Here is a 10,003-nt window from a genome sequence, read left to right on the forward strand (position 1 = left end):
CTCAGCCTTTTCCATGTCCCAGACAACCAGGTCTTCCATTTCCATCTGACAAAGGCCCACATTTTCCCCAGTCTTCCTTTTATCACTGACAAAAACTTTCCTTGTTGCCCTTGATGTCCCTGGGCAGCTCTCCTAACCCAATCCTTGGCTTCTCAGACAATTTCTGTGTCTCTTCCCAGGCTACCTGTCCTTGTTTCCACTCTCTGCAAACTTCATTTTTGTGTTTGAGTTTGTCCAGGAGTCTCCTGGGATTTTTGCCTGAATTTCTCCTCATTGGGATTTGCATTGCTCCTGAGCTCAGAGGAGATCCTTGAATACCAACCAGTTTTCTTGGGATTCTCTTCCCTGCAGGGCTTTATTCCATGGGACTCAACCAAGCAGATCCCTAAAAAAGCCAAAATCTGCTCTCCTGAAGCCCAGGGCAGTGAGTTTCCTCTCCCAGTAATCTTAATGTAAAGCCACTTCCTCCAGCTTGGCATTTTAATATTTCCCTCTGGCATTTCCCTCCACTCTCAAGGGCTTTTTCTGGAAGCATATGGCTAAAATAGGGAAAGAGAGAAATTGAGGATTTAAGGATAACAAACTGTCTTTATGTCCCATATAGAATGGGTTGGAAAATCAAACATATACTTTAGCACAAAATCTGGTCAGAATATTTTCCCTGGTAGAAATCTACAGCTTTGGCAGCTGAAGCTTTGGAAACATCTTATCAGAAAGCCAGAATATTTCAACAGAAAAATATTACTCATAGATTTCACAATCTATTTACCTCCTCCAGTAATCCTCCCTACTCTAGGCTTCAGTGTCAGGGTATATCATTATCATTCCTTATATCAATGTCATTCCTTCTTTTCAAAGGTAGCCTTTAAAAATAGCTTCACCAGCTCTCAAATAGACTTCAAATTACAGCAGAGTGACAGGAGAAAGAGGACAAGCATTTACCCTTTTCTTGTGAAGAGTTTTATTTTAGCTGTGAAGTTCTCCTCTGTTTCACATCTCTCCTATTTTTGTCACAGTCAACTGTAGCTGGAGAAAGCCACTGAGAAAAAAGAGGAAGCTGCAGACTCATCCCCAAGCCTGAAAAGTGGTGCAAGTTGTTACTTCTGCTCTAATAAAAGAGTCACATAACTCCTGCTCCTCACAAATCCAGCCTGAAAGAGCTCAGATATGAGTTTATCCTGCAGAGGAACTTGCCCATGGACCCTGAGTTCATAGTCCCAGCCCTTCTCTCCCTTTTACAGATCCCTTTTCACCACTGAATGGCAAGTTGTGTAAAAGCCACAAACTTCCAAAGCTATATGTAGCATAAGGCAGCTGTTTGTCCCAAAAATCCCACTGAGCTGACTACAGCAACACACAAATTACAAGCTTTACCTAGTAGCAGATAACCCACCAATTTCTGGCTTTGAGCTGAGAGTCAGTGGGGTTCACTCTTGCAGCTGCCTGCACTTGATTCAGTTCTATTTTTGAGTCACATTTTAATTTTGGGGCCCTTGGTCCAGAATTGACCAGGGTTAGAAAAGATGAAGGAAAACAATGCACTTTAGCATTGTGATTTTATCTTTACAACTAAGGATTCTGCTACATCCTACCCGACTTATCTTGTTTGTGAATTCAAAATTATGCACATAAAAATCCCTCTTTAAACCCAGAGATGGGGTGAACAAGGAGTGTGGGCTACTATGTAGTTACATACCTTTTCTTTTTTTTCCCTGCACTGTACATTAAGTTATATGAGACCCTAAATATCATTGAAATAAGATGACAAAGGCTTCTACATTTTTCCCAGTGTTGCAAGTGGTTTAAGCAACAGAGACCTCACAATACAAAGTGGAACAGGATCTATACCACCATTAACATCTTGAGCTTTGGTTGCAGATTCCCACTTGCCTCATTAAAATTTTGACTCCCAAGTGAAGGGTGGCTCCCCACAGCCCAGCAGACATTGGGCAGAGATCCCAATTTTTCTGAGGATCAGTCTAATTGAGCTGATCAAACCACAGTCCTCAATGCCACACAGATTGAAGAGGCTGGATCCTGGAGCAGCAATGGCCAAAAAGTTTTTGTTGCTATTTATGAGCCAGTAGACTCTCTTGGGCCCTGACACTTCCAAATATTAGTCTAGGAAATCTAGAACGGCCAAATATCCTCATTTTTACTGCTCTCCAGATATTCATGATGGTGACACAGCAAAATTTTGATCAAGAGACCCTTTTAGCAAGACAAAGCGTGTCTCTGTAGCTAACCCTTTCTTCTTACAAATGAAAAGCTCCAAGGACACTCAGAGCCCCTCCAGGACTTCCAACACATTTGCTCCAGGACAGACCTGAGGAACTGAAGGTGTATTTCAATCTTACACTACTCACCCTCCTATTCATGTTTTTTTTTGCACCCTGGGTTTCATGATGCTTAAAAAGACAAACAGGCAGGAATGGGAAAACATTTCTGTGGCTGAGTGTGGCTTTTGCTCCAAAAATACACCGAGCAGCTCGATGCCACAGGCATGCAGATGAGCAAGGGCCCAGTTTGCATCTGACATTCAGAAATACACTTGATGCAGTTTCACCTGTCACCAAGACACAACTGTCCCCAGGAACAAAGCCTAGTGAGCCAATAATTTGTGTATTTGAGTGATAAACCCTTCCTACATGCAGTAGAACATTTTGCAGGGGGGAAGGCCAAGCCAATCTGGCAGATGTTGGCATTGAGACTGCTATTTTTTGGGTGTTGGCTCTTCTACCAGTGCTTTTCAGGGTGCTGGAGGTGTAGCTCAGGAATTTTTGCTGCCCTACACGGTCACCAAGTGGTGCTAAGGTGGGTCCTGACACCCTGCAAGCAGAAACACAGGCCGTGGAGGGTCTGCTTCTTTTCTTTATCTCTTGGTCATAAGAAGAACAGAAAATTATTTCTTGTCCTTCATTTTGTTTGAATGTTGCTTTGCCATCATCTACACCACCTTATTTTCCGTTTTAAAGCAGGGGAACAAACTCTTGCTGGTGTGGGGAGTGTCTGGCATCAAGAATTGCTACAGTTTGGGGTTTTGATGTGTGTTTTACTTATTCTAAGGAGATATACATGTATGGCATTCTCCGAAACCACAGCAGAGCTGGCAGGAGCCACGCAGACACCAGAGCAAGTCCTGCATGTCTGGCAGCAAGAACCTGCACCTGCTCCACTTACATGCAATTGAGACAGCACTGTTGGGCTCCATTGTGTGAGCAAAGAGTGCAGAATCTGAGCAAGAGGGGGAAATCAAATTATTTGCCTGTGGCTGCACAGAAAAGCTGCAGCAGAGCCAGAACACTCTCGTCTGAGTTCATACTTCCATCATTTTCCCACGGGGCCATCCTTCCCCCAGCAAACAGCTTCCACAGAGCTCACACCATGCACACAAGGATATTTATCACCAGAGAGGATAATAAAACACTCAGAGAAAGGCTGGATTCCAGACTCAATTTCAAGGAAAACCAAGAGCTCTCATGAATGCTGAATATCTCGCATTGCGTTATCACGGCACACACTGGACAGCTTTTCCCTAAAAGGAAAGCCTGTGGTCACACAGGGATTTGAGATGGGAAACAGCAGAAACACTGGCTCATTATTTACATTTTTGGCTCTGTAGTATTTCTGTGTGAGCAGATGTTGGTCAGGCTGTCTAATCTCACTAGAACGAAACTGAATGGACACGAGCCCAGCAAGCACTGCCCTCAGCCCATCACACTTTCCTTTTTGTGGGGCCCACATCTGGTCAAATCTGTAGGTACAAAGGGTTCACCAAGCCAAAAGGTACAGCAGCAGATGAGTTATTAAACTCTCATATTTCCCTAATGCAGGAGCAAAGAACCAGGTGAGTTCTGAGATGCAGGTTCCTTGGAGATGTAGCACATTGACTTGACCACATTCCTCCATGGACATTTTCTCCATGGAAGAACCTTCCAGTGAAGAAATAGGTCTCATCAACCTGGAAAATAAGGTTTTGAGGCATGTTAATCGAGTATATCAGTGCAAGCACTGACATGCAAGGGAAAGCAACTGTTTGGGGCAGATATGAGGTCTCACCCCTGCTGAAGTCAATTAATAAAGTCACTGTATGGCTAGGCCTGTTTGCAGCAGCCAGAAGTCCAGTTTCAGAGTTCCAGGCAAATCTCTGCAGCGGGAGGAGGTGGGGAAAGAAGAGACAGATCACAAAGTTACGTGATGCAACATATTTCCTCTAAATGCTTTGACGTGGAAAGGCTGGCAAAGCTTTCCATGAGGTGTTAGTAAGTCTCTCATTGAATAACCAAGGTAGCAGAACCAAAATTAAAACATGCCAGGGGCAGCCAACAGGTTTTTAATTGTTTTGGTTTGGTTGGGTTTTTTTGTTCTTTTAATTCCACTCTCCCATTTCACTCTGTGTTAGGCAATTTGTTATCTAATTTAAAGCAGGTATTATTCCTTATACTCTCCACACTTTGCACATTGCACGTTTAGACCATCTCCTTAAAGTGATATATTTTTTGTCTGCCTCTATTATTTTGGCTGCCAGAGTAGAAATCCTTTGCCTCTGACTTCCAGAAGATCTGGATCCCTGCTGCTGCTGGAAGCCAGTTGAAGCAGGAGGTGCCCTGAGTGTAAAAGCAAGAGGACAGGAACCCTCAGAATCACAGATGACTTTGGAGAAAGTACCTGAAAATGTTTCTGGCATGATTTTCAAGGCATCAGAGAAAGTCTTTAAGTTCCCAAGTGACTTACCTGAAAACTACATGAAAATACACCTGTTTATCCTACAGCATTCATTCCTCTCCTGGAAAGCTGTGGATGTTTCCTCTCCACTAAAAGAGCAGCTGCAAGCAGAGAGTGAGCTGGAAGGTCATGCAAATCCAGCTCCCTTCCCTTTCTCTCCCTTCCCTTTCTCTCCCTTCCAGAACCACCTCCACCTGTGGCAGGGATCCCAGGGAGGTGTAACTCACATGGGACTTGATCCAGTTCTCATGGAGGCAAGGAGAGATTTCCTCTGTTTTTTATAGGCATTGGACCCAATCCATGCTGGAGGAGCTGGAAGGTGCAGGTTAAAATACCCCTCCTGTGTTTCCTTTTACACACACACAGTAATTCCTCCCCTGTAGCTTGTTTGTGGGTTTTATTGGGGTTTTTTTTTCCATCCAGGCTCTCTTGTACGCAGTTATTACCCTGAGGCTACAGCAAGGCTTTGAAACTCTGCACTTCTGGGGTTTTGGAGTTACTGTTAGGTATGGTTTGTCTGATTTTTATCTTGGGGCTCTTATTAATTCCTGTGCCATCCTCACAGAGTTAGAAATCCTATTTATTTCAGGGAGGTGAGAGCTCTCTTGCCCCAAGCCAAGCTGAAAACCATAGGTACAAGGAGGTGCTGCTCCCAGGAGATCCTCTTGCTCTAAGGTAAACCCTGAGACTCTTAAATCTTATTTTTCTCCCTGCTCCTGCAAAGCATTCTGTGCTGAGCCCTAACGAGGTCCTTCCCTGCACAGAAATTACCATGCTGTTTGGTTTATTTAGGCTCATATTTATAGAGTGTGACAGAACTGAGATAATGAGGATAATTGGGTTTGACACAGCATGAGCAGAAAATGTGCAGAAGAAAGGAGTGTCTTCACATGAGTTTCAACTCGAGTTTATCTGGAGACAAGGAAACTGCTGTATAAGATTTCCTCTGCATTGTGGCCAGCAGGACTTGCTGAAAGTTTGTAATTATTCCCCTTACAAAGTGAGCTGACTAAACAGCAGGTTTGTTTAGGCGTCTGTAGCTACAACTTAGAAACTAAGATACAAACTGAAGGGGAAAAAAATAAAATAAAATTAAGGTATTTCAATGGGAGGGGGGAGTTATTAACCCCTGAAACTGTTCCTACTGAGATCTGTGGGACTTTTGTTGAGAAACCTGTGGAGGAGATGATTTGTCACCTGGGGGAAAAACACAATTTTCAGGACTCTCTGGGGTACAGTGATCGAGCCACAGAGGGCAGGCACCTTTCACAGAAAGCCAAACAATTTTTGTAAGTTGTGCCTATATCTCCCACGTTAGAGAGTGAACACGTGGGAGGTAAATCCCAGAAAATTTGGGAGCTGCTGGGCACCTGAGAGGTCAAGCCTTACCTCAGAGGGCAGTTTCCAGCTTCTTCCCTGGCACCATCTGCAGGACCAGGCTGGAAGTGGCTCTTCCTGCCTCCAGGAAAACCCAGCAATCACGACCTGAGAGAGAAATAAAGCCAGTGAAATGCAGGTTCATCACCCTTGTTTAGGAGCCTGAACTTCCAAAGGACAGGTCTGTGGGCACTTTTATGGGAACACTGAAATCCTTGCTCCATTGAAAAGTTCTCATGCTGAAAAATCAGTTTAGAGCCTCTCTTCTGAAAAAATTCTCCTCTAAAAAATGAGTGGCCAGCTTTAAAACATAGGATTATTTTATTTTCTTTTCTTTTTTTTCTCTTTTTTTTGTGTCTGTTTCTGTGTGTGAAAGGCTCTGTAAACTGATGGAAGAAATGAAAATAGTTTTAGAGTCCTACAGTTCTGTGTTCTGGGTCTCTGCCCTGCAGACTGAGCTTAGCCTACACCAGCACAGCAGTGCAGGGGACACAAGCAAGCTGGGAATGAGAAAAATGCTCTATAACATATTTCCAGGCTGAGCTACTGACAAAGCCTTGATGCTGTGAAGTTGCCAGGTAGTATGGTTTTGGTGATGCTGAAACCACTTGCAAATTCAGTTTGCAATTAATGAGTGCTTTCTAGCCCAAAACATCTTCTTCTGGCTGAGAATAATTCCTCTCTCCCTGCCCCACCCCCTTAATCCCCAGGATTTTCTAGAATAAAATGTGACATTCTTGGAAAAGGAAGCACTGACATTTGGACATTTTTAAACAAAACTTTGGAAGTTTGATTTAAGCTTTTTTTTTTTTTTTTTGTCCAAGTCAAGCCACTTTGGGATGAAAAAATGTCGATTTGAAACAGTACAAAATAACAAAAGCAAAACTATTTTTGTTCATCATCACAGATTATTCAAATTAATCCAAATTAATCCACTGCTTTCTACCCCCATTAGTCCTTCAAACACTAAAGAATTTATCAGCTGGCTCAGATGGAACTTGATTTTCTCCTTGATATCTTTGTCAACTCATTAAAGTGAATAAAATCCCTGATATGAGTCACTTTAACAGACTGGCATGGAGATTGGTGTCCTCCACCTTCCTCACCTGTCCCAGCCAAGATGTTTGAGCCTAAAGGAGAGCAAATATTCCAAGATGAATAGAGCAAACATTCAAAAAAGAGTTTGGTCAACACATAGAGTCAAAGAAAGTGTAGATTTACCCCAAAGAATGACTGAAATTTTTTGTGTGCATCTCCCTCTCTGTAATTCTTTTTTCTCTCTGGTTATATGCAGTGTCAGTCTCCAGAGCAACCCCAAAATTCTGTGGTTCAGCTGATGGGGGTGGAAGGAGGGAGTAAAATGTACAACAGAGAATCAAGGATGGAAGTCAAAGCACCAGCCCCAGGTGGGATTCCACCTCCCTCCATGGTGGGATCACTTGGAAAGACAAGCAGAAAGAAGATTTGGGAACTGCAAGGAGAAAATAATGCGAGTGCATCATGCAGAAAAAATGCAGCTGTGAAAAAACAAAAACAAACCCCAAAAAAAAACCCAAACAAGGACAAAGCAAAGCCCCCAAAGACCTGTTTGGAAAGGTCAGCTGGAGTCAGAGCAACCCAGTGCCAGTGCCTCAGCGAGGAAGCACAGAGGAGGATTGCCAGGTTACACCCCTGGAGTAAAGGAGGAGAGTGGAGAGTGCCAGAGAGGAAAATGGGAGCAGAGTGCCAAGAGCTCTGCAGATCAGCAAACCTCGGTGGAGTTACGTCAGTGGAGAGAAAAAATTAACAGCCCAGCAGCTAACTAGAGACACACAGCTTGGAATGGAGAGCTCTGCCTGGGACTCCAGACTGAGCAGTCCTGGACACAGGGACAAATCACTCAGAGGGGTGAAATTCTGCTGCAAATCACCTCTGAACAATCAGACAGGGCCAGAGCTTTGCTGCCTGACTCCTTGACAATTTACCTTAAAAATTTGTCCATCCTATCTCTTCTACCCCAAACACCTCTGTATTTAGGCATGGCAGAGCCACCAGGGGGGAGCTGGGCATGACTCAGGGCTTTGTGGAGCAGCACAGACACTTTGGAAATCATCTCAATTCTCTGTCCCTGTGGGTTTCCTACATACATGTGAACATGAAAACTCCTTGGATGCACAAGGATGTCATTTTCTACCCCAAATATGTGCCACAGCCCTCCAATTTCAGTTCTGGATCATGTCAAAACAGTGGGAGGAAATGGGGAAGGATTCTGAGGAATTAAATATTTTTACAGCACATTTCGGCACCATCACAGAAGCTTTTTCAAATTTTTGTCTGTTTGTTTCAAAATTGCATTTCCATCCTTCTTCCCAGCTCCAATTTTAAAATCTGGGTTAATTAGCCCATCCAAACCCCAGAATACATCTCTGGGTGGTCAAAAGATAATTAAAATTGCTTTTGGTTCTAGAGCTTCTTCAGCCTGGCATTTGCATTCCTGCTGACCAGAAACTGTCAGCTTCAAGAAGGACCTGTTGGATTGAGTCCAGAGGCTGACCACGAGGATGACCAGAGGGGTGGAGCACCTCTCCTCTGAAGAAAAGCAGAGAGAATTGGGGTTGTTGGAGAAGACAAGACTCCAGAGACACCTCATTGCATCCTTTCAGCATCTAAAGGGGGCCTACAAAAAAGATGAGGACAAACTTTTTAGCAGACCTTGTTCTGATAGAGCAAAAACAGTTTTAACCTGAAGGAGGGTTGATTAAGCCAGTTATAAGAAAGAGTTTTGCTTTATTTTTTAAAAAATTACTTTATTTTTTTAAATAAAGGTGGAGGGGCACTGGCACACATTGCCCAGGGAAGTGCTAGATGCTCCATCCCTGGAAACACTGGAGGTGAGGTTGGATGGGGTTTTAAATGTCCCTTCCAACTTGAATTATTCCATGATTTTCCCTTTTAGAGTTTCCTTTCTGTCTCCCAGGTGAGGCCTCCCAGTCACATCCTGCTGAGAAGGGGAATGATTTCCCACCAAGCCAACACTTTGATAAACCCTGTAATTAGCAAAAGTAATCTTTTGACCCTAGAAATTCTCTTCCCATCTTCCATTTCCTTCATTTTTCCACATCCTTCACGCAATCCTAGGGGGAAAAAATCTCTATCTCTTGGAAATGCAAGGTTATTTTTCCTAATGGAAATGCAAAGCTATTTTTTCCCTCCCTTCTTCTTCCTCAAAGTGTTCTCACCTGGGCCTTTATCCACCACTGAATTGAGCACTTTCTTGGCCCAAGTTCTTTGAGAACTAAATGCAGCGACTCACAAGCTTTGAAACAATTATGTATATAAGCCTTTGCTGACTCTGGGACCTCAATGTGTTACTCTCCCACTGTGCAATTAATTACTGCAAAAATTGGCCACCACAGGGATCAACTAATTCAGTTTTGCTCTGCATTTCCTGTTGCTCTGCACTGGGGAGGGAAAGTACAGCTCATGTTCATGAAAAATGGAGCCTGGAAGATGGGTTCTGTAGGAACCACTTCTGTGCCAGGCGTTTTTCACAAAAGCTCACTCTTTTCTGTGTTTGAAACAAACACTTCTTTCTCTGCAGTCATCTGCTGATGGTTTTGGTTGGTTTTGGGGTGCCTGTCGAGGAGCAAAGGGCCAAAGGGTAACCAGATGAGAGAGCTGTATGGTATGAAATTTAAATTCAGCCCCAGTGATATTATTAATTTTCTCTATGGTTGACAACACAACCTCCAAGAGAGGATTCTGCTCCTCTTTGCCCACAAGCAGCTCTTTTAAATTTTGGGTTAACTCCAGTGTGACTGCAAAGGAATTTTGCCTTCAGATTAGACTAAGTGCCAGCTGAAAAGATATTTATAAAAGGCCAGTTCTGTGTGGGTGTGAAGTCTCTGCTGTACAGACAGTT

General features: G+C 43.5%; 1 long non-coding RNA gene across 1 annotated transcript; it reads right to left on the minus strand.

Annotated features, from left to right (window-relative positions):
- Positions 1-1,346: 1,346 nt before the first annotated feature.
- Positions 1,347-4,965, minus strand: LOC146424248 (uncharacterized). The gene is made up of 3 exons (XR_014846777.1): positions 4,735-4,965; positions 4,060-4,147; positions 1,347-3,961 (listed from the first exon to the last, which is right to left on the minus strand). It is a non-coding gene; the product is annotated as an uncharacterized LOC146424248 (long non-coding RNA).
- Between the last annotated feature and the right edge of the window lie 5,038 nt (positions 4,966-10,003).

Source organism: Lichenostomus cassidix, chromosome Z, assembly GCF_008360975.1.
Source record: "Lichenostomus cassidix isolate B80296 chromosome Z, HeHo_3.0, whole genome shotgun sequence".
NCBI classification, from domain to species: domain Eukaryota; kingdom Metazoa; phylum Chordata; class Aves; order Passeriformes; family Meliphagidae; genus Lichenostomus; species Lichenostomus cassidix.